Raw genomic sequence first — 23,815 nt, forward strand, 5'->3', positions numbered from 1 at the left:
AGAGCAGAACCCCAAAGGATAGGCAGCCCCCCACGAATATTGACTGTGAGTAGGAGAGGAAAGACAGACGCAGGCAGAAAACAGGATTCAGCAAAAGAGGCCACTCTAGCTAAATAGGGAAAGATAGGACAGAATACTAACCTCCCAACAACCATGGACAACTGGCAAGGACTAATGAATCCTGCACGCCTAAATACCCCAGTCAGAACTGCAATCAGCAGATACACCTGACCAGGACTGCAACTCAGGGACAACTGCATTACCACCTACAACCACCGGAGGGAGCCCAAAAGCAGAATTCACAACAGTTACCATTGCTAGTGCAAGCGCTGCTGCCGACAGCTTCCCTCCACTGACTGTGTCAGCGCCGGCAGTAACAGCGGTGACGTCACCGCTATGCTCTGTTTTACGGCCGGCGCTGACACAGTCAGTGCAGGGAAGCTCTCAGCCGGAGCGCGTGCATTAGCAGCGCTCCTGCCGAAAGCAGTTTTAACCCTGTGGACGCCGGGGGACGTGACAGACATCAGAATGTGAGTATGTACTGGGTTTTTTTTTACTTTTACAATGGTAACCAGGGTAAATATTGGGTTACTAAGCACGGCCCTGCGCTTAGTAACCCGATATTTACCCTGGTTACAAGTGAACACGTCACTGGATCGGCGTCACACACGCCGATCCAGCGATGACAGCGGGTGATCAGCGACCAAAAAATGGTCCTGATCATTCCCCAACGACCAACGATCTCCCAGCAGGGGCCTGATTGTTGGTCGCTGTCACACATAACGAGATCGTTAGCGTGATCGTTGCTACGTCACCAAAAGCGTGACGTTGCAATGATATCGTTAACGATATTGTTATGTGTGACTCAGCCTTTATACTAGCAATCATGTAATTAGTCGAGTCACTGGTGAAATTGTTTAGAAAATGGGATTTTGCTTAAGCTGGTCATACAAGGCTTGATTTTTTCCTGTAATCTAATGATCCAGAAAATCAGAAGGCTGTGTAGTGGACCACTAAGGAGATGTTCTGGTCACCCAAAAGGAAACCTCAACAGGTTTTAAATCTCTGGATGCATTAGAAACCCTTCTTGTTTTTTTAGATCCACTTGCCATGTGCCTATCTTTGAAATAGTTGTGTTATGAATGGATTATCTCTTTAATTAATGCGGCAGGTATTCATTATAAATTAATTGTGATTGTACTCTTACAAAATTACCACCTCTTATCGCTATAATGGAGGGGCAGAAGACTGATCGCTAAAATGAAGGCACAGAAGAGCTAAGCAGCTAGGTGCCGCTTCTCTCTGAGCCTAAAGACAGACTCTGTTAGCTTTGTATTAAGCCAGTCTTCAGTCTCCGAGGAGAGAGGCATTTGGCTGTGGACTTATGCTCCCTTGTTTTAGTGATCAGTGTGGTTACATCCAGGTATGTCTACCTATCCAAAGTCTAGTTTCCTAAATGTAAAAATTAAAAAACGATTGTGCCATATTAGTATGTGCTTTTTTGTGGCATGTTGTTAGATTTTAAGTTTAATTCAGATACTTGTTCTTAGGCTACATTTACATTTACATTGTACACGTCCATTTGCTGTCACTTTTTTAAAAGGACAGTACATGGACTCATAGAGTTTAATCATTGATTAGTTGTTGGCAGTTAACTGTGGGCTGTGTATAGGCTGGTTGTTAGTTGTAGGCTTTATATAGGCTTGCTGTTAGTTATAGGCTGTGAATAGGCTGGATGTTAGTTGTAAAATGTGTATAAGCTGGCTGTTAGTTATAGGAAGTGTATATGCTGGCTGTTTGTTATAGGCAGTGTATAGGCTTGCTTTAAGCTTACGCTGTGTATAGACTGGCTGTTAGTCTTATATATCTATACCTGCTTTTCTATACACATGGTTCTATTTTGTCCTTAGTCTAGCAAGGTACTATGAGAAAAAGCGGCACTATGTCAATTATTTATTAACACTTGTAGCACCTAATTTTTCTTGCTTCCTCTTCTCGTTTGGTCAAAGTGCAGGGGGCAGGGAAGTCTATGGTATTAGTACACTTTGAAGATAAGTGGACAGGATCAAATTTCAGTTTTCCCTTCTGAAAAAAATAGTATTAGTTTCATGAATTAGTAAGTTCTACACCCCTGTGGTTGCTTTACACTTTGGGAATCCTTTGGGTACATATACACATGGTTTGAGTTGAAGCAATATTGTGATAAAATTTCATATTGTCCAATCTGGAGAAGCAATGCCTTTATGGATTTAATTGTAGAATCTACTACCAGCCCTTTAGATGGAATAGTATTTATTCTTTCTGTATGAGAATATCAAATGACAGACGATGAATAAAAGATTGCCATGGAAAACACGAGCGGCCTATTCACTGCATAATAATAGAAAGTGTGTCATCACACAATTACGGAAAACAAAGTTTGTCACTAGCGTGCGTCAGCTGTTGTGTCATCCATGTAGCTGCACGGTAGGACTTAAGAACCAAGTGTCAAGCACTACACATGGTCAGCGTAAACAAGAGGTTGGCCACTAAGAAAACAACCAAATGTTTATGGACCTGTGTTACAGTTCTCCAGTTAGGAACCCAAGAAGAAAACTAATTCAATTACTAAAAGATGGACTTTAGTAATATTTGTAGAGAGGCGGCTAGAAGGAAATGTCGAAATGTGTGTGTGAGAGGAGCTGAAAGGGGGAAGTAGAGCAAGAGCACTGTACTGTAATGTGATATTCAGAAAATCAGCTATCTAATCTTGCCTGCAAATTCCTTCCCCCCTCTCTGCATGACAGAAGGCAGTTTACTGGGTTGTAGCTGGAGGCAGTGTCTGTGAAGCTGCAGAGCAAGCAAGTAGTCAGCCAGAATACCAGCATGATCCACTCCACAGCTTTAATGCAACCCAGACTTCTGCTTACTATTGTACAACCAAAAAAAATGTGAGGCTTTATGTGGGAAGCCCTGAGTAGGGAACTGATTTACATTACCCAGGCTAGCAGTCAGGCAGAGCTCCTTGTCAGCAGACACTACTTTGGGGTTGGTTCTCATGCCAGTCACGTCTACCATTTGGAACAGTGAACAGCAACACCGGGGCTTCATCAAGTGATGAGAGCAGACGTCAAACTGCCCTATGAATATTGATGTGGAGGCTAGTCTGCTTTCGTAGAGGAGCAGAAGGAAGCAAGATGGCTGCCCTTTAGGATTTGTTAGAAAGGAGACCAGACTGTTTGCTGGATTTCTGCAAGGCAGAGGGACATTTAAGAGGTCAGAGTGCTATATTTATGCCCATACGTCCTTCCTATCTCTCTCTTCCCTGTTTCTTTCTCACACTTTCGAAGACACATCTGTTTGTTCAGTGTGTGCAAGAATAAAGAGGAGAAAATACTGATCCTTCTCCAACATGGCTGACAAGTGTAGTTTTTAAATAATAAAGAGCCCTTTCTTTTCATGTTTTTTTCTGTCTTTCCAGAATGCTTTTTTGCTTTATGCTTGATATTTATAACATGTAAGTTTTTGTTGTGTTTTCTCAATGTTTTATGTTGTGTGTAGGAAAAAGTAAAGTCTAAACAGCCTTAAACTCAGCTTACATTCACTTTTAATATTTCTGTTTCTAGGCTTGGTTTGGATTAGCTAGAGCTTTTTATATTTCTTTAGAGAGGATTTTTATTGTTTTGCTTTTGCCTTTTTTCGTGTAAGTTTTTTTTTCTCTTTTTTTATGTACTGTACAGCTAAACCCATACATTTGTGTCTGGTCAGCCTACTTGCCATGTGACTAGGTATAAGATACTTTACAGAGAGACATCTTGCTCTGTTTTTCTCTGTCGCCCGCCCGGCATGTGTCTTTCAGCATACCTTGGACATTTTTAAGGCAGCATTCTGCCTTTGTGCTGCTGTGAATCAGCTTTCTTTTAGATAGCCGGTGAATGACAAGCAGACACAAAGGCAGGCGCAGTCAAAAGGACATGGGCAGGAACATACATTTTTGTACATTTTATGAACTGTAATCTTATGGCACATTTTAACAATATGTAGTTTGTGTTTATTTTCTTTTTTTTGTGTGATAAAAGATCTAATGTCAGTGTGTAGATTTGAGAATCCTGAAGAATGGGCTTTGTTTTGTTCTTGAAATATGGGGCAGTAATTGGTCTTTTCTCATCATTAATGACGTACTGGGCAGATAAGCATGTGATAACAGTTTATGATCATGTCATATGTGTGAATATTTGCGCTTGATCATTCCAGTTAATTCTATGTGGGTGGTGCATTGTGTGATTCTTGGATGCTTAATGGCCATACAAACCTATAGAAAATGGATAAATCCACCTAGAGATGAAATTGGCCTGTGCCATTTAACTAAAGGCATAGGGAACCTCCATCTCAGAACCGGCGAACTGTTCATTGTGACACCCAAGGAAATTCTTCAATGCAGTTGGTTTCGTCACACTTTGGCTGAACCGTATAAAAAGTGAGGTAAGGCACAGCACAGATTCATTCAGAAAGCCATATCCCAAGATCGTCTCCCAACAGTGGCTTTTTCTCTATTCCTTGGGATTAAAAGATCTGTTTCCTGTTGTTAGCTAATGGAGGTTGTTCCATTTGCATCTTAATGGCTGTCTGCATTGCTGCATAGTGGGGAGGAACTATGCAGATTCAATTGTAAATTTACATGTGTATTGCAACGTAGGACTTTCCTTTGGAACTGACAAAGATTGGGATAAAAGGGGACAATTATAAACCTTTTTCTCGTCATTCAATAAGGCTTCTATCCTGGAACTTGTAACATGTTGGGAAAGTTAATCCTTAATGGCAAGACAATAGCCATGGAAAGGTGTGTAAAACGCATCAGTGTTTACAATCAGGCATCACTAATGTGCTTGCAGATGGGCCGTTAACACCTTGTTTGCGCCTGCTTTTGAAATGATAATTTGTATCTTAGCTGTTTTATCTTAAGCATTTAGCTATCTATAAAACATTTTACCATTATAAATTTGCATTTTGAAAAACAAAATGTTATACTTTTTTTTTTTCAAACTTATCGTCAGGTTGACTTTTGTTTTTGATACTAGAGTTAGAGTGATCTTGAACTGAACAGTCACATTGGCCCTGGATATGTCCATGGTCTTAGAATTTAAATCAACTCTTGATATCTGGTTGGAAAGTTTTCTTTTTTTACGAGGTATAGTGTTGGCATTGTTTCTATGGGTTTTGGCACCTAGCCAGGTCACTGAAATAGTCTTGATGCGGTGTAGAACTCTGGCATGTCAACATTGTTTAAAGAGCAGGCAACATGCGCCGGCTCAAGGCTCATTACCACGGAGATAGTTTGGACGGTTGATTGTCGGATTTATGGTTCAACTCGGTAACTATGGTGACTAAATCTCGATCATATACATAAATATTGCTATCTTAGCAAATATTTTTGTGCTTCACCTCTTTAACCGTCAGACTGCTTTTTGATGCTTGTTCATGTCTTTCATTACAAAAAATGCACCAACTTCCTTAAATTCGAGTTAAAATTCTTATTCGATCAAGTGTAATAATCATTATAGTTACTGTAACTGTATTCTCAGCTGATTTCAGAAAAGTCACTCAGAAGTGTACAGAGGCTTGTGTTCAGGAAGAGCGCTGCCAAGGAAACAAGGAATGTCAGTGGTAATCTTTGGAAATAATTCTGCAAAACATTACCACAAATTGTTTAGTCACATTCACAGTATCCCTGCGTCTCATTGTGGTATATAATCATAAGAGGGCAAAAATCCAGAATACAGTACTTTACCATCCACAAACAACTGCTTGCCAGAAATGCACCTTGTAGGCCGCCAAAAAGCATAACTTTAGAAAGACTGGGAAACGATAAGGGGCAAAATGAGTAAGAATAGTCATGTGGCGGTATAATCAAACTTCAATAAGACTTAGTAAGAATATACTCATGATCAGTTACATTGTAGGTGGCTATGGTAATAGTAGGGCCATATTTGTGGTGTAGCAGACAGAAGTATAGCACAGTTCATCAAAATTGGTAAAAAGCCTAATGGTGTTGTTATGACTTTCTATTAAAATATTAATTGGGTGATCTGTGGTGGTGTAATATGGACAGGGGCAGACGCATCATTGGTGCAACCTGTGCAACCACACAGGGGCTCAAGAGGTAAGGAGGACAGTTTCCACCTCCAAAGAAGAAGCATTATGATGAGCTAGTGGACTGCAAAGGGCCTATATATTGTTCTTGCACAGGGGTCCTCTTCTGTCTATGTCCGCCAGTGATTTGGGAGCTGTAAAAATCAGTATGAGAGTACTTTAGAATGTTATTATTTGACTAGCCCTTAAGAGTATTATCTGGACATTGTTCCATGAGTGCAAGGGAACTAGTGCATAAATGGACGTGTTACCAGGCCTTGATCTAGTTTTGACCCTCTCCGATTTATGAATTGCATGCACTCACTTTAAAGCTATGTCTCTTAAAGGCAGATTTACCTGCAAAATGTAATATATATATATTAGATATTTGTTTTACAGTAAAAATAAAGCTGAAATTAGCAAAAAATGTGAAAACATGAACAATTCCTGGTGGACTGGCAGCGGCATATTTCCCATATTTCCCTATTCCTATTGCGACAACATACATTGTCATTCAATTCAAGTGTGTTTATGGTGGAATTAGAGAAAATAGCCTGTAAGAGTGTTGAAGGGATTATCCAGGGCTAAAATATTGATGTCCTATCATTCTGCTGATCGATGGTGTTCCTGGATGTCAGACCGATAAAATAACCATAGGTCATCTAAGCGAGCAAGTAATCCCAAATCTGCTATGTCATCTAGCTATTAATAGTGAAGGCCGCTGCCATTTTTATCGCTAAACTTACTATATATTCACATAAAAGGCTAAAAGCAACAACAATAGTATACCTGGCGTCTTACTGCCAAGGTGAAGTGTTGGGAGGCAAGGGATGGGATTCCACGTGTGGCTCTTTAAATGTAGCGTGATGTTGCTTGACTGGTATTATGTAATGTTGCGAGCTTTAAAACGAGTTATGTAACATATTCGTTTGACTCAGGGTGTGACTTTCATTTCGATATTTAATAAAGTTGATAGTTAAATATTTATATTTTCACAATAAGGATTCCAGTATCACTATCTTTGTCAGTAGCCACCCCTTAAATATACAGGAACTATATAATACATACAGTAATACAATATACTGTACATAGCGTTTGGATGTTTCTCTTTGAAATGTATGTAAAATAAGAAATTGAGTATGTTTTTATTCAAAAATGGTGACATGAAAGTCCTGACCTCTGCTAAAGCTATCCAGCTTTTGAATAATACTTTATTGGTCAATGGTTTGCTTCTATCTATAAATGGTGGCTGTGTTGTTGTGAAGATAGTAAATGCCAGGGCCATATGGTGACTTCACACCTTTAGTACTAGACTGCCCAATTAGCTTGCTAAAGTAATTCAGCCTGTAGAATAATGCTTTATTGGTCAATACTTTGCTTCTATACATGAATCGTGGCTGTGGTGTTGTGAAGAAAGTGAGTCCCATAGCCATAGGGTGACTTCACACCTTTAGTACTAGACTGCACAATTAGCTTGCTAAAGTAATTCAGCCTGTAGAATAATGCTTTATTTGTCAATACTTTGCTTCTATACATGAATCGTGGCTGTGGTGTTGTGAAGAAAGTGAGTCCCATAACCATAGGGTGACTTCACACCTTTAGTACTAGACTGCCCAATTAGCTTGCTAAAGTAATTCAGCCTGTAGAATAATGCTTTATTTGTCAATACTTTGCTTCTATACATGAATCGTGGCTGTGGTGTTGTGAATAAAGTGAGTCCCATAGCCATAGGGTGATTTTACACCTTGTGTACTAGACTGCACAGTTGACCTGCTAAAGTAATTTAGCCTGTAGAATAATGCTTTACTGGTCAATGCTTTGCTTCTATACATGAATCGTGGCTGTGGTGTTGTGAAGAAAGTGAATCCCATAGTCCTAGGGTGACTTCATGCCTTGTGTATTAGACTGCCCAGTTATCATGCCAAATTTAGGCCAAGTTCACTAGTTCTAGTACCAACACATAGCTTCACCATTACTCTACTACACTTAAAGTGATGTCACTCACTGATATTATATGGGTCATGGCTCTGATGGCAACCAGTTTATAAGATCTCTCTCAACTACGTTTTAATTAACTGCTATGACTGGTAAAGGGGCCTAAAATGACATTGACTTTTTGAAATATGGGATCATTGAATGCTTAACCAAGTAGGCTTAGAGGGGACTTGCCACTTGTCTTTCATATGTATTTCTTTTTTATTTGTAACCAAGTCTAAATGTTGCCACTCTCCTGAATCTCGAGTTGTTTTTCTTTAGATGCTGCGCCTCTCCATCCATGAGCGATGGATCCTCTTTTCTGCATAAAAATCTAGTCTTGTTAAATAAAGGGGGCTTGATCCTCAAGAAGTTTAGAATTGAGAACCAGACCCATTTAGCTAACAAAACTAGGTATACAAACATAGCCCTGGAAAGAGGAACAAAAGCAAAATAACCCCAAATTTAGGAGAACAGCAGCATTTGTACTTGGTTAAAAATAAAAAATTACCTGTTTAAGATAAGGGATAGGTCTGACTTAAGTGCACATCTTCTAGTTGTCTTATTTAAGTATATACAGTACATTTATATGAAATTCACAGATTGCTCAATATACAGATCAGTTATGTCATTTTCTTATTACTAAAGTGGATTGCTTGGCAATGCGAGCAATATAACAACATTTTTACTATTGTAAGAAACTTCGGAAAATACAACATACGCTCAGTACTTAGACTTGCTTTTTTTTCCCATAGATTTTCGGGAATTATGTCATATATGGTATACATCGTTTTTAGAAACCAAAGATCTACCATGCCTGATGCATCTAATTTGTGATTTTTTTACAGACCATGTTTGTAAAATCTGAGCTGAATTTCCTACAAAAGGTAATCTTGAAAAAAATGTTTTTCGTTATTGACACCATTTAAGTTTTTATGCCATTACTTTGGAGGAAAGAAGAGTTAATGCGATGTGCTACCGGGAGACACGTGGACGACACGCGCACATGTCTACACTGTTTACAAAAAGACGGCCCAGAATTCCCAGGGACATTTACGTAATTGTCTCTAGGTGGAAGGGTTCAAAATCATGGTGATGCCTGCATTGCGTATGCTGGTAGTCTACCTAAGCGTGCCTCCTCCTAGGAAGGTTGACCCAGCAGGATTCTAGCTTTATTTTGTCTTTGTATAATCACGTGAGCGATATCGAGCACCGTGACTTGGACAGAGGTCATCTGCGGTGAGCCAAAAATAGATTCTAACCGGTCTCACAAACACAGGTCTGGTGGTTGTTGCGCTACGCACTGGCAATAGAAAAACTGTTCTGCTCGGAGCCTATAAATAATTTTGGCTGTGCTGTAAAAGAATTGGAAGGCATAGAAACCTTTTGAATCTTTAAACAAAGAGCTCACCATTAGATAAAGTTGTTGTGAGGGGATGGTTTGCCCATGTTATAGCAGTATATTTGTGTTGTTCTTTCCAGACAGATCATTAGATGCCTGCAAGGTTATTGTTCTCCATATAAATAAATTAGAAGCAGGGATCGGAGACAACATAGGAGAAAATAGCACTGACAGACTATATGGTACGTTATACTCGTAGTATGTACATTCATTTGCGTCAAGAGTTAAATAGACCTGGCCTTGAACTGTGCTTTATCATTTTTACACTACCTTTAGCTCATTCAGCACTTATTGGTAACTGTTTAACGCTGGTATTTGGACATCTCCGTAAAGGAGTTAATACCGTGTCCTGATGTGCCCTCCTATTTACTGCTGACACCATTAACTTACTTCTCCTCCGTCCTTTGCTCCTATGAAGTCATTTAACAAAAAGGGCAAGTCACATTTATACTAAACCGATAAAAGAGTTGCGTATACACTGGGAGATATGGCATAATAAAAAAATCTGTTAATGGAGTCATGGCAGAATTAGGAATATGCGTAATGTGTGCATGATACCATCGATGGTAGCTCGGATTGTACGGTAGTAAATGAGTCGAGACGCTGCTCGGACGGTCTTACCATTCTGCTGAGTCATATCAAGATTGATTGATGCAGCAAAACAAAAGAGGCGAGCACTTCGCTGACAATGTCGCTGAGGTTCCTCCATAACATTAGCAGACCTTGTGCCGCTCTTTAGGCTTCAGTGTTTGGAATCAACAAGAAGGGAGGGAGTTAAAGATTTCTGGCGTTGTTGCATTAATATCGGTGCCAGAGGTGACTCCACGAATAGGATATTCCAGGTCACTGTGACGCCTTCTCACGTGGTGTCGCGCACATGGCTACACTGTTTACAAACATGATTCCAGAAATACGAGGGGGGAAATTGGAGGGTGTGTCAGTCCTATTAAGTGTCACAAGTGCCGCAAATGTCTAGACCGGACCGAGGCAGAAAACAGAATCGGACATCCTGTAGAATCTGTTATCTTCAAAAACGGGCAACTTTTTTCACTGTAACGTTGCCAAATTGTTAGATGACGATACCTGCAACGTGCAGTGTCTATTGCCGAAGAGCAATGTAAAGGGTCTGTCTCCAGGAGAGAAAACCCATTATAAGCAATATTGTTAGTAGCAGATATTAACAAACATTCTGACCCGCTAAGAACAATCCTGTTAGAGAGATTAATTGCTGCCTAAGCGACTTGTTGGCAATGGTTAACCCTATAAATATTGCTGTGTTGTATTTTTGGATCCAGCTACGTAAGAGCCATTTACTTCTCGGCAGTGAGCCACGGTGGAGATTTTTTTCAAGGATACAAGGAGGCAAATTAACTGTTCTGTTTGGAATCACTGGTCATAGGATGTGCAGAATGTAAGAAAAACATTGCGCATGTCTTAGGAAGGTCAATCTGGGACACTAGGAAATAAAGCATAAGGAGTAGCATCACACAATGAGTCCTTTCTGTGTGGCTAGGAACAGATTGCTTATATTACCTGTTCCAAAACCAGTTACCGAGTGTGGTGGGATGCACAACGATGCCTGTATTTGTAGCGAAGTCACTTTACCTCTTTTAATATGTTTATTATGTTGATGTTTGCAATTTTTTTTATATCTTACCTTTGTAACAATTTATAGTACACTTACAACATTTCTTATAATTCTTGAAAATGTGATTGCAGAGAAAATACACATAACACATGATGTATCATATTATATATTGCGACCAAGTGAAAGGCTTCCTGGAGTGGAGGCTGTATTGTTATAGGGTCTTTTAAAAAGAGGAAAATCACAAAGTATCCTCCTCGTGAGACCCCGCGACTATCTGTAACCTGTGAGGAAATCTGTCAGTAAGTTTCAGTTTCCCTGCAGTGCCACTGTAGGAGAAATTAAGTATTACACAGTACCCATAATAATCAATGAGCTGTGTGTGTACTGTACAGCAGGACTGGTCATCCAGAGTAAGTGAGACGCTCTTTTTAACCACTCTTGTAGTCAAAATGAATCTGATGTTTTTTACTGCACAATTTTGAGGCAGTTTGTTTTATACTTTTGCTCTTTAATGACCCATTACTTGTTTCAATAAAAAAGTAGCAAGCTCTACCATATGTAATCGACTTAAATGGGCTGACCAGGCTTATGATATTGAGGACCTATCCTTAGTATAGGTCTTCAATATCAGATCGGTGGAAGTCTACCACCTGCAACCCCAATCATCAGTTATTGTCAGATATGGTGGCAGCCTGATGTAAACCGTGAATTATAAGCAATAAATTACTTGACACTCAGGAGAACTTTTTGCAAAATAAGGAATTCGTTTATTCAGTGCATCCAGTTCAAAAATTTAATCGTTTTCGGACTAATCACAAGACCTTCATCAGAAAGTTTTTTTTGAGTACTGGAAGCCACAAGATATATGTATGGGCCCACTAAGGTGCCAATGTCAGATGGAGTCCAGGAGACAAAAGACGCCTTGGATCGCCTAGAGGTATAGGGGATAAGCGCTGCAGAAAGGCGAGGTACTCGCAGGGACAATAGCGCTGCTACCTCTGGAGGCATCGGCGCCGTACTGCAGGGGTCACGTTGCTCCCGGAACTGCTACGTGACCCCTGCAGTATGGCGCCGATGCCTCCAGAGGTAGCAGCGCTATTGTCCCTGCGAGTACCTCGCCTTTCTGCAGCGCTTATCCCCTATACCTCTAGGCGATCCAAGGCGTCTTTTGTCTCCTGGACTCCATCTGACATTGGCACCTTAGTGGGCCCATACATATATCTTTTGGCTTCCAGTACTCAAAAAAATGTTTCTGATGAAGGTCTTGTGATTAGACCGAAAACGTTTAAATTTTTGAACTGGATGCACTGAATAAACGAATTCCTTATTTTGCAAAAAGTTCTCCTGAGTGCCAAGTAATTTATTGCTTATAATTGACGGGTTGGATACCTAACTTGAGCACCTTCAAGAAGCCTAGAGTGCCGTGTCTACTATTGCTACATGATGTAAACCGTGAACAGAGTGGGAACAACACTTCTCCATTCATTGTGTAATGTCCATTACCAAGACCTGTAGCGTATCTCCTTTCAATTCAATAGCTGACCTCAGTTTTTGGTAACAGCTACTACACAGTGTATGTTGTTGTGCAGTTCCAGCTCCATTCATAGTTTAACACAAGGCTGCTGGGAGAATTGAAAACAGCCCTTGTCCTCGCGCCATTGACTGTTTGCATCCACTGATCATGAGGGTGCCAGGTGGTAGACCTCCAGATCTACTATTGATCACCTTTGTACATTATGATATTAATGTTTTGTAGCTAGGCCACCAATATCATAAGCCTGGGCAACCCTTTAAGGCCTTATTCACACACAGTGAAAATGTGATAATGTGCGAATATAGGGCTAAGGTATGTAACCTTTAACTACACTTTTGATACAATGTTTTAATGTATTGTCAAAATATCTCTGCAGGTCCAATCCAAAGAGGCTCAGTGCTTAGCATTGTTGCCTTGGTGCGCTGGGTCTTGGGTTCAGTTATGATCAAGGACAACATCTGTATGGAGATTGTGTACTCTTTCCATGTTTGCATGTATTTCCACTGGGAAACTTGATTCCCTCTCCGCACTCCCAAAAAGTTTACTAAGGGATTAATTGACTTTCTATGAAATTGACTATAGTGAGGTGTGTGTCTGAGCAAGGTGAGCCTCAGTGGTGACAAGCACTGATGTGAATTGTGACAATCTCTGTACAATGCTGTGGAATTTGTTGTTACTATATAATAAGCAGATAATAAATAACCCAATGAAAGCTTATCTGATCATAAAATTTTTACAATTTTTTTGAAATCACAACACCAATTACTATTGCAGAATAGCAATTTAGGGGGCATTCATAGTTCAATACTAAGGCTATGTGCCCACATTGCAGAAATGCTGTGGAAATGCCCGCAGCATTTCCGCAACTCTCTGCTGCGGGTAAAACACATGTTGAATTCGCATGTGTTTTCCCGCAAAACTCAAGTGTTTTGCAAGCGTTTTTAGCTTGCAGAATGCTTGCGATTTACAAGCGATTTGAAGCATTGCTTGGAAAAGAGGTTGACAGGTTGGTCAATTAAAAGGTTGGTAATTAAAAAAATACAAAATATGGTTACTCTCACCTTCCGATGGCCCCCGATCTCCTCAGCGGCACTCCTGATACGTTCCGTTCCCAGAGATGCTTTGCGCGAAGGACCTTTGTGACGTCACGATCGCGTGACCGCGACGTCATCTTAGGTGATTGGCGCAATGCACACCTGGGAATGGAAGCCACCGCGTGCAGTGCTGAGAGGCGGGAGGACTTCGGGGGCCATCAGAAGGTAAGTATATCCCTATTTTTTATTTTAATTCTTTTTTTTACAGGAATATGGTACTCAGGGCCTGAAGGAGAGTCTCCTCTCCTCCAAACCCTGGGTACCATCCGCACATGAAGCGCTCACTTTACGCATGGTGGGCATAGCCACATGCGTAAAGTGAGCGTTTCAATGCAATCCTATGGTGGCGGAATCATCGCGATTCCGCAGAAATAATGAACATGCTGCGGATTTTACCGCTATGCGATTCCACAGCGGGAAAATTCGCAGCATGGGCACAGCAACTGTTGAATTCTATAGATTGCATGGGAAAGCGTTTTTCAAGTGTTTCCGCTGCGGCAAAAATTGCGGCAGAAACACATAAAAAAATGCAACGTGGACACACAGCCTTACTTGTCAACATACCGATCAGTAATATTGGCAAATGTATGCTACTATACGATGACTACAAAGGGTTTTAAACAACTTGTCCGATTCTGGGAGTCTAAAGGAATCTGCCACCAATTTACTTGCTATGGATACAGCCAAGTTGTTCTCCAAGCTCTCAAAGGTGACCAGAGGGATTTCATATTTCGCTTCCCAAACTAAATAGAAGCGTTCACGAAGAAGATGATTTTCTGTCCATGGTCATTGGTAACATGGAAGTTCATATCTACTAGTGAAAAGCACTATCTTGGTCCCATTGGCTTTGGAGTAGAACATTAGACCAGAGACGATCTCTGTCACATTCTAAGCAGTCATAAACTGGGTCTGCTTCTTTTACCTATCCATGGCATATTTAGCATTACCTCAAAGACTGATTCAGGAATGTTAAAATGAATATTTTTACATTATAAAGAGATCCTTTGAACTAAAGACTAAACAGCAAGTGTCCCTATCCCTTTGATATCATAACATGCCCTGTCTCTGTGGTTGAAGTAACTTGTGATTAAGGAAATGTATCAGCCTGCCTTGCTTAGGAAGATAATACATTCTTTCATCTTGGGATCTTTCTGCCAAAAAGGCCTGCATGCATCTAAACCTAAGAGCTGAAAACATCTGGGAGTCTTTTTAGACATGCAAAGGTGACTATTAGAAGAAGTTCCCTTGTATTTAGCTGGCTTTTTGAACACATGGCTTATTGGGATTGTTTACAGTCAGCTGGTCATTCACATTGTGACTGGCTGACTTCCCCCCCCCCGAAAATGCAATTTGCCCTTTTTTGGATTTTTAGCTAGTCAGTAGTTTAAACAATGGTGTATGATGTACTCAACTGGTGGCTCCCCTATTCGACACATTCATGATTTACAATTGACTGGATGTATGGTGGTCGATCATTTAAAGAGGTTTTCTGGCTAAACATAAAATGATCAACTATTTGCAAGGGGACCCTTTTAACAAAATGGAATTGTCAAAATCAGACAAAGTTTTGTTGTAGCCAAGATTACTAATTTATAACACTACAGCCCCACATGGATAGTGCGTTTTGCTTGGACAATTTTACAGGATATCACAAGAATCGTTCAATGATGGAATATACAGTATAAAGATGCTTCCTCAGTTTTGGTTAGAATTTGCAACATATAATTTTATTTTCCATCATTTATTAATTTTATATATATTTTATATTGCAAAAATATAACAGACATGTAATAATCTTGTCTTTAAAAAAAATCTATATCTATAATATCAATCCACACCTCTAATCTAATACAAATATGCTAGCATGACTTTTATAAAATGGATTACTCTCAAAAGCTAGAAATAAAAAAATATAGTAATATTCCACAAGTGACATTGGCTGTATATGTTGTAAATTAATAACTTAAGGTGAAACTATTTTTTTAAATTTAATTATGAATTATGACTTTTTGTAACATACTCCATTATCTTATCTTGCTTCCCTTTCTCCCCAAATCTATGCTGAAATTGATGTTTCAACTGTCTGGCTCATTCACTTAGAATAGCTGATTTGAACTGCAACTGGACCAAAAATCTTTACTCCTGGGTGAGCTAGTTTGCTTCACTCCCCCGTGTTCAGACAGGGACAAAGCCTGTAAATAGTGTCTGATTATGGGGGAAAGGAACACAGAAGCTCACACAGGAATATAGATATTTGTTAGACCAGCAGTTCAATACAGTTTCTTTAAAGTGCATGAACCAGGCAGTTAAAACAGCCCTTTTAGCATTGTTATTGAGAGAGAAGGAACCCCTGGACGTTTGGGTTAATCAAAATTTAGTCCAAAATTCAGTTCAGGTACTGGAACTATACCCGAACTTGAAAATCCCATCGAAGTCAATGGTGACCCAAACGTTTGAGCTGTAAAATCTCTCTCTGAAATTCCAGGAGAAGTCTGTGTTCGGAGTTCATCACCAGACACTGTCATCTGAACTCTTTAAGCTTATTATTACAGATAGTTTTCCTGACTTTCAGTATATCTTTATATAAAGGTACTCATACACCTTAGGTAACTGTGGGCCTAACAACTAAGGGTACCGTCACACAGTACCATTTTGATCGCTACGACGGTACGATTCGTGACGTTCTAGCGATATCGTTACGATATCGCAGTGTCTGACACGCAGCAGCGATCAGGGATCCTGCTGAGAATCGTACGTCGTAGCAGATCGTATGGAACTTTCTTTCGTCGCTTGATCACCCGCTGACATCGCTGGATCGTTGTGTGTGACAGCGATCCAGCGATGTGTTCGCTTGTAACCAGGGTAAACATCGGGTAACTAAGCGCAGGGCCGCGCTTAGTAACCCGATGTTTACCCTGGTTACAAGCGTAAACGTAAAAAAAACAAACCGTACATACTTACATTCCGGTGTCTGTCCTCCGGCGTCTCAGCTTCTCTGCAGTGTGAGCGCCGTCCGGAAAGCGAGCACAGCGGTGACGTCTGACGTCACCGCTGTGCTTTCCGGCTATGGCGCTTACACAGTGGAGAGAAGCAGAACGCCGGGGACAGACACCGGAATGTAAGTATGTACTGTTTGTTTTTTTTACGTTTACGCTGGTAACCAGGGTAAACATCGGGTTACTAAGCGCGGCCCTGCGCTTAGTTACCCGATGTTTACCCTGGTTACCGGGGACTTCGGCATCGCTCCAGCGCCGGGATTGCAACGTGTGACCGCAGTCTACGACGCTGGAGCGATATTCATACGATCGCTGCGACGTCACGGATCGTGCCGTCGTAGCGATTAAAATGGTACTGTGTGACGGTACCCTAAGTCTCCTGACTCCCCATACAGATAACTGCTCATGTCGGCCAATCATTCATGTGTCTTCTATAGGAAGAGTGGAGTAAGCTGCTGCCATACACAGTTGTGCTCAAAAGTTTACATACCCCGGCAGAATTTTTGCTTTCTTGGCCTTTTTTCAGAGACTATGAATAACACCAAAACTTTTTCTCCACTAATGGTTAGTGGTTGGCTGAAGCCATTTATTGTCAAACTACTGTGTTTTCTCTTTTCAAATCATAATGACAACCCAAAACATCCAAATAACCCTGATCAAAAGTTCACATACCCTGGTGATTTTGGCCTGGTAACATGCACAGAAGTTGACACAAATGGGGTTGAATGGCTACTAAAGGTAACATCGTCACCTGTGACCTGTTTGCTTGTAATCAGTGTGTGTGCATAAAAGCTGAGTGAGTTTCTGGGATCCAGACAGACTCTTACATCTTTCATCCAGCAACTGACATATCTGGATTGTGAGTCATGGGGAAAGCAAAAGAATTGTCAACGGGTCAACCGGAAAAGATAGTCAAACTGTATAAAACAGGAAAGGGACACAAAAAGATGTCCAAGGAATTGATAATGCCAGTCAGCAGTGTTCAAACTGTGATTAACAAATGGAAGATCAGGGGCTCTGTAATAACAAAACCATCATCAGGTAGACCAACAAAAATGTCCACAACTGCCAGGAAAATTGTTTGGAGTGCAAAGTAAAACCCAGAAATAATATCAGCTGAAATACAGGACTCTCTGAAAACTAGTGGTGTGGCTGTTTCAAGATGCACAATAAGGAGACACTTAAAGAAAAATGGTCTGCGTGGTCGAGTCGCCAGAAGAAAGCTATTACTGCCCAAATGCCACAAAGTATTTCACCTACAATACACAAAACAGCACAGAGACAAGCCTCAAAACTTCTGGAACAAGGTAATTTGGAGTGATGAGACCAAAATTGAACTTTTTGGCCACAACCATAAACGTTACATTTGGAGAGAGGTCAGCAAGGCCTATGATGGAAGGAACACCATTCCTACTGTAAAGCACGGAGATGGATGGCTGATGTTTTGAGGTTCTGTGAGCTACAAAGGCACAGGAAAGTCCGGAATTGGTGTAGAATTTTGTGGCAGATTTAACTAATTTAACACATTTATTTTACACACTTACCATATATAGCTCCTTTAGTTCCATAGCACTTTACAGATATTATCCACACTGTCCCCATATTGGGGCTCACAATCAATGTCTTTGGAGTGTGGGAGAAAACCGGAGTACCAGGAGGAAACCCACCCAAACACGTGGAGAAGATATAAACTTCATGCGGATCTTGGTGGGATTTGAACCCAGGACCCCAGCGCTGCAGTGATAACCACTGAGCCACCATGCTGCCCATATGTTGATATTCTGCAGTAAACATTGCATTGTTCATTGTAACCTTTGCAGATTCTACAACAAATTTTTAGCAACAATGTTTAAATTCACACACTACTATTTATCAGGTGCGATTACAAAGAAGGCTACAATAAAACTTGTTTTCCAGTTACCCAACTCTATCCCCAACTTATTTAATCTAAGCACCATGTGTCACTACATATACAAGTCATAAAGGCCCATTTAGATAACCCATTAATCGGAGAATGAGCGTTCCTAGGAAAACTTGTTCCCAAATACCGGCCCGTCTAGACAGGCGGGCAATCACCATATGAACAAGCAAAATGCTCATTCGCTGGTTAATTGAATGGTTCATGCTTGTGTAAAAATTATCATTATCAGCAACACATTGTAAAAAGTTATGGGCTGCCAATAGCATGATATTCTATGCACAAAGATTGATCGTATTAGCGATTGTTGTGTACATGTAGAATGTTCGTTGGTTTGTCTGAACAGACCAGGAGATAACAACCAATTGGTGGTTGTTACCGGCCTGAATCAGCCTGTCTAAATGGGCCATAAGAATATTTTTTTGCTTCTTATATGCATTTTGATCACAATAAGTTTCATTTTCTCTTGAGACCCTGGCATAAAAGGTCACTGACTTCATTACTAGTTTCTTTGATAGTCAGAGTAATTTTTAACCTTTACACTAGTCTAAATGCAGTAATTTAAGGTGACATTCAGTCGTGGTGCTCAGTCTTCTGAGGACAGGGTGACCTGCCTGTTGCCTGCAGTGTTGTCAGCACATGCAAATAGTAGCTCCAAAGAACAATTGTGAACAAGTACTATCAAGGCTTGGTCACCTGAAGAGAGAAAATCCTGCTTAGCAAGTTAAAATAAAGACACACCTAGCTTGCCGTGCCCTTTTAAAGTTTTGATATGAGTGTTGTTCCTGCACAGTATGAATACTCATTTTATCATATGTCTAAGTACATTTAGATTTCTACATACATCCCAATAACAAGCTAAGTTATTTGGTCAAAATGTGATTTTATGTCCACATTGAATTTGTACCCAATAATCCCATTATTTTACTATTACCTTAAATCAAACTGAAAGAGGTGCACCGTATTTATGTCATAATACAAGTTGTTTAGTCTAAACATTTCGGTTATTTTCATTTCTGCAGCCAAATAACAGAGGTGACACCAAAGTAAAAAAAACGAACAAATGGAAAAATGTTTCCTTTAGCGCTTAAAAAAAAAAAAAAAAAAAATATCATGGAGTCCAGGGTTTGTGCAAAACTAGCAAAAACTAGAGACAGGACAAGTAAAGCAGCTCTACAGGATACATAATCTAGGTGTACACTAGATGTCCGCCACTGTGACTCTTGTGAGCATCACATAATGGGAGTGGCATGTGTAAAAGCTGTAGATTCAGCATTAATTTGTTGGGGTCACTCATTACAAAAAGGAGTAAAATAATACTTGTTTTTCAGTGCCCTAACCCTATTCCACAATTTGACACCATGTGTCATAACGGCCTACTGAGATGGACCAGTATTTGGCAAAGAGAACACTCCTTAAGTTATCTTAATTGGTAAAAAGAAGTCTTCTTTGGAAAACCTTGTGTATGAATGACCTAAAAATACCATACACTAAAATACCATAAAAATGATGTTTTCTATGGTCATCCTTAAAGGGAACCGGTCTCCAGGTTTTTTTCAATACAAAGTACGGTTATCACATTTCAGGCCTCTTTTACAGTGTTCTAGTATGCTGTATGTATGTTCTCAATCCCCTCACATAAAAAAGATGTCTCCAGTCATAGCACAAAAAAGTGTCTCCATCCAACTTCCCTGCTTCATGTGGATGATGCGTCCTACACCATCCACACAGTCTCTCCCAACCGCGCTCCTGTGTAGGCGTGCTGAGGGCTGACCAAAGTACTGTAGTGCGCATGTGCTTGCTTTATTTCCTGGTCATCAGTGCATTTCAGTACTTTGTCCTGGCTAGGGATTCGGGGACACTGTATGGATGACGTAGGATGCATCATTCACATGAAGCAGAGATGGAGGACGGCGATTGTAGGAAGAGTAGAGGCGTCAGATCAAGACCAGACACACCCATCGGACCGGACAGTGACTGAGGCCCTTCTTTGTGCTATGCACAGTGAATTGGAGACATACATACAGCATTCTAGAATGCTGTAAAACAAGCCTTAAAGGTGGTGGCCATACTTTATATTTGTAAAACCTGGTGGCAGGTTCCCTTTAAATTGCTTTTAATATTGTCAAGCATTTTTAGCACCAAGCTCTCACTCAGATGCAAGTGTTTGGTTTCTGGATATTTTTTCTTACTTACTCCAAATCCTACCGAATTCCGATATGGAATTTTAGTCTCAGTTTAGAGGTGACATGTATCTTTTTACAGACTTTTAACATAATGATTTAGTTTACCTATTCTTCATTCAGATCAGCAATATCTGAGCATAATACATTAATATGTGAAGCTCGTTACGCAAGTGATCGAGTGGAAAGGAATGTGTTAAGTTATATACTGCACATTAAACTGTGGGAAACATACTTCCTGAGCCACGGCTATTTAAGTCGTTGTCACATTAATGACTCGAAATTGATAGCGCTGTATGTATACCCTATGACCTACATTCTGATAAGTCATTAGTTCATTCAGTTATCACAGTACCGCTACTGTAGAGTCTGTCCCTATGTGAACCCGACACAGCTACGGCATCATCCAGCTGCATGGAAAAGCCTTCTACACCTAGAATAACGTCAGCTTGTCTAGACATCAATCCTATACATTGACCTTCAAAATTTTTGCTCCATTTTTTGCATGGCAATTAATCCAATGTAATGTTTCTCCATCCGTCATCTGGCAGTAAGTATACATCTAAAATTCTCCATGTATGGATGTTACTTTATGTAGTATAGAAGAAGTATTAATGCTACAATGGTCTGAAGAAGACCTTGTATTATGTTTGCACTGTAAAGGACATTGATATCAGCTTATGTACCACAACCTCATGGCATGACTTTTTCCTTTTTTGGGTTAGTCAAGCTAAATTAGCCAATCCCTAGACCTTGATAATTGCAGTTATGCATGACATTGACTATCTGGCGTTTTTCCCTTTAATGAGTGACTCAGACACGCTTTGCCTCTCCTGGCTTTATGCCCAAGTGCTGTAATAATGATTCAATTTTTGAGCAAGAATGTTTTGCCAGACTTGTGATACTGTGCCCATTTGGCATTGAGACCATGTAAACAGGTTCCCAAACGTACTTTCCTGCCTAAACCCTCTGCACGGCAGCAGACGTGATGCTATAGGGTAAGGTACTGTATATTATTCATATTAAAATTCAATATGGCTTTGGATTTTTATTTATATTTTTGATTAATTTATGACATCACTCAAGGTGAATGTTATTTTCTATTAGTTTTTATCATTTCTTTGGCCAATCATGAAATGTAAGAAGAAGGTGAGCATTCCCATGCATGGGGTATTGGAAGCTGGATGTCAGATGACTGATGGCTTTTGCCAGCTTTAAGGTCAGAACGTGACATGCTGAAAGGAGAACTTAGGTTCTGAACATATAAAGTATGGCTTCTCCCAATTTGAGATTTATTGAATTTAAAAAATCATATTAAAAAGCCTATAACAGACTAAAAGGCACAAAAAGTTCATTTACAATGTACCATTTGGCTTGTAGATGTATAGATTAAATATAGAGGAGGGCAGAATACTTATAATCTGCTTATTTTGTATAGTCTCCAGCACTTATAAAAAGTAAAATGTAGTGTAGGTCATTACGCAGAATCTGCATGATCCTTAAGGTCTTCAGCCTCCCTTACTTCCTTTCTCCACGGTATTGTTAACCTGACAGCTAGACATTTCTTCTTGTCTGCTCATTAGCTGCTATAACCAGAGATGCAATTTTGATTGGCACAAAACAAGTTGACCACGGTCAGATGAGAGTCTTTGGGGCCTTGTTAGAAAATGCAACTTCTTTCTATGACAGCATGTCAATGTGCATTCCAATATGTCCGCCTTGTCACATGAAAAACAAAGTGCCGTGCTTTGAATCATACAAAAGTAATAAAAAAATGCAAGCAAAAAGAGTACTTAAATAGTGGGAAAAATGTAATTGGCCATCTGCGTGTATTTTTCTTGTGTCCACAAAGTTGTCACTCTGGGAGCATTTCGCACCTCGTGCTTTGAAATCATATGACTCAATGGTTTTAATTAAGAGGGTCACCTACAATTAGCCAGAGAGCCTACTTGCTGTAGCAGGTATATATGTGGACCCTTAGGGTATGTTTCCACGGTCAGTAAACGCTGCGGATTGGACGCTGCGTACAGCCACAGCGTCCAATCCACAGCAGCCAGATATTACAGTATAGTGGATGGGATTTTATGAAATACCATCTCCACTATGTGTGCAGGGACGCCTCCAACTTCCCTGAGTATACGCACATGCGGCATGTCTTTCTAGACCGCAGCATGTCAGTTTATCTTGCGGAGACACAGTCTCCGCAAGATAAATATCACCATCCAATGTATAGGATAAGGTGATTCCACATGGTTCAGTGAACAGCTGCGGAATCACCGCGCGTACATAAGCTGGCAGCGCTTTGGACGGAGCGGACATGTGCTGCATCCAAAGCGCTGCCGTATCCTGAACGTGGAAGCATACACCTATATACAGTATATGGACCCTTTCCAGTCCAATAGCTCATTCTAATGGACAATTCCAACTGCTTTGGGAATGGACTCCTTCTTCTCTACATGGCGGCTGTACAGGTTGCACCAATGGTATGTCTGCCACTGCTACCTGTCTACACCAATGTCTCTGACTTCTTGTGCTTATTGTATGCTTTCGCTATCAAAAGCCCCAGCAAAACTCTGTTATGGCCAGATACCATTCATCCTCTACCTAAATGTGCCTCCTAATTCATATGTTTTAATGCCTTTTTGCAGAGAACCATTACTTCTAGGGAGAATATGGACTCCAAACTGTGGCACACAGATTGCAGGCACATAACATAGATCCACTGGGTTTCCACATATCGTACAGGTTCTGTCGATTCAGCTTTACTATGTGCATGAAGTCTTGTAGAAGTATATTCCTCCATGTCCTTGTGTTTGTTGTGACTTTTTTATGGTTGTCCTCTTACATAGGTATTTCATGAAGCCGGTTATACAAGTAGCAAGTTGATCAGTCTAACAGATGTTCATAGTTAAAGTATTCAACAAGGACTATTCTGGGGATGCTGAAATATTTTCACAGTAGACATGCCCCTTTCAGGCTCTTATTACGTTTAAGGATCATGGCTAGGTTTTTATTTTT

The 23,815-nt window shown here is 40.3% G+C and overlaps 1 protein-coding gene across 1 annotated transcript in view; it reads left to right on the forward strand.

Annotated features, from left to right (window-relative positions):
* The first annotated feature begins 2,827 nt into the window (after positions 1 to 2,827).
* TET2 (tet methylcytosine dioxygenase 2) overlaps positions 2,828 to 23,815 on the forward strand; it is a 96,236-nt gene continuing 75,248 nt past the window's right edge. Inside the window, exon 1 of the mRNA XM_077278221.1 lies at positions 2,828 to 3,255. The gene's annotated coding sequence lies outside the window, so the exon portion shown is untranslated. The remainder of the gene's footprint in view (positions 3,256 to 23,815) is intronic.

This window comes from Ranitomeya variabilis, chromosome 1 (assembly GCF_051348905.1).
Source record: "Ranitomeya variabilis isolate aRanVar5 chromosome 1, aRanVar5.hap1, whole genome shotgun sequence".
NCBI classification, from domain to species: Eukaryota; Metazoa; Chordata; class Amphibia; order Anura; family Dendrobatidae; genus Ranitomeya; species Ranitomeya variabilis.